A 2,104-nucleotide genomic window follows, 5' to 3' on the forward strand; every position below is an offset into this window, starting at 1 on the left:
GACATACGAATATATAAATAGTGCAAAAATAAGGGAATACACCCTAGTATCTGGTATGGTCATACAAGAGCATCTAACTAAATACTATAAGTCTGAATAATAGTAATACATCAATGTCTCAAAATCATGTCTCAAGATGGAAGCATACGCTATGACTCTATCGTCCGCATCAAAACAACACCCAAACCCATACGAGAAACATTGTAATAAACCGAGAAATCCTTACCCTCCACGGTAATGCTAGAATCGAGGCCGAAGACAAAAGAGTCTTGAGCTTTTTGAAAGCTCTCCTCACAATCATCGGACCACCGGGAAGGGGATATCTTTACGAGTCAATGCTGTCAAAGACAAAGCAATAGAAGCAAAACCTTTCACAAATCGGCGGTGGTAGTTGGCCAAACCTACAAAACTACGTATCTCGATCACGATGTTGGGTGAGTGGGCCTCGCCCAATCCCTCCCAGCCTCAATCTTCTAAGGATCAACCATGATTCCGTCCTTAGACACAACATGGCCCAAGAATGCCACAGACTCCGACCAAAACTCGCACTTCAAAAACTTAGCAAATAAGCTATTTTACTTCAACAACCCAAGTACAGTGTGAAGACGGTTCTCATGATCCTCTTTGCTCTTGGAATATACCAAGATATCATCAATAAACACAATCATAATGGAGTCAAGGAATGGCCTAAAGATGCAATTCATCAAAGTCATGAATGCAGCTGGGGCATTGGTAAACCCAAATGATATCACCAGAAACTCATAATGTCCATATCTTATATGAAAAGTTATCTTCGGAATAATCTCGACCCTAATCCTCAGCTAGGGGTAGACTGAACGCAAGTCAATCTTTCAGAACACTGAAGCACCCCGAAGCTGGTCAAATAAATCATCAATATGAGGCATAGGACACTTGTTCCAAAACAAGAACTGGTTTGCCGGCGATAATCAATGTACATCCTCATAGATCCATCCTTCTTCTTCTGAAACAACACGGGGGCACCCCAAGGGGAGACGCTCGGTCTAATGAACCCCTTGCTCAATAAAAGTTACACCTCGCACTTTCAGAGCATAAGCATGCCACTTATTTCATCGTCTTAAGGGAGTATCGGAGACATCCCATGAAGTTTTGAAAGGTACAAGCCATGGGAAGTACGTAACAATGAAGTAAAGAATGAATTACGATATCGTAAGTCGTAATCGGGAAGGACAACCTTAAACCAAAGGACATGACCATTATCAAGTATAATTAATGAAAAATATCATGTATGGAGAGTTTCGGAAGATTTAGAGACCAAATAAATTTAAGAAAATAAGTTTGTTGGAAATTTGGTAGAATTTTGGATAGAAATTTTGGGTCAATTTTAGAGAAGTATATCTCCTAGTATATCAGGAGTTTTGACGTGTTTCAAGAGCCTAAAATGAAGTTCGTCGAGTGTAGTTTTCAACGCAATGAACCGTTCATCGATACGATATCGGAGCGAGGAGTTATGGGCATTTCAAGATAAATTGCTAAATGGCTCACTTGAGCTCTACTTGGAAAGTCGGTGGAACCGACTATCAAAGGGTATAAATACCTTATTATTCCCCTTTTTTCATCATTTACACTTCTTTTAATTCTAGACACATGCATACACTTCTCTAAACACTTATAACCCCTTAAATCAAGAATTCAATAAGATTACACCAAACTAGTTCATGAAAAGTGATTGTTCGTGATTGTACTTGATGTTGTGGTGATTTTGTTCTTGAAGAAAGATGGTGTGGCTAACGTTCATCAAGTATAAGGTATGTTCTTCATCCTATCTCTTATGGTGAGTTGATTTGAAGGTTTAGCAAGTCTTAAAATTGAAAATAGTTGTGGAGGAAAGGTCATAAAGTGTTATGTTGTAGTTGTTGAGTTTATGGACTGTTTTAAGCATGTTGTGGTTGTGTTATTGGGATAAGTTTGATGTATATGGATGGTATCTAATGTTGTTGGTGTGTTGATGAGATTATGCTCCTTGATTGGGAAGAAAGGAAGTGTATATTGTTATTGTATGTTGATAAACATCGTGTGGGATATTTTATGGAATATTTTTGTATTGATGATGGTGTTGTTAGTG

This window comes from Lycium ferocissimum, chromosome 8 (genome assembly GCF_029784015.1).
Source record: "Lycium ferocissimum isolate CSIRO_LF1 chromosome 8, AGI_CSIRO_Lferr_CH_V1, whole genome shotgun sequence".
NCBI lineage: Eukaryota > Viridiplantae > Streptophyta > Magnoliopsida > Solanales > Solanaceae > Lycium > Lycium ferocissimum.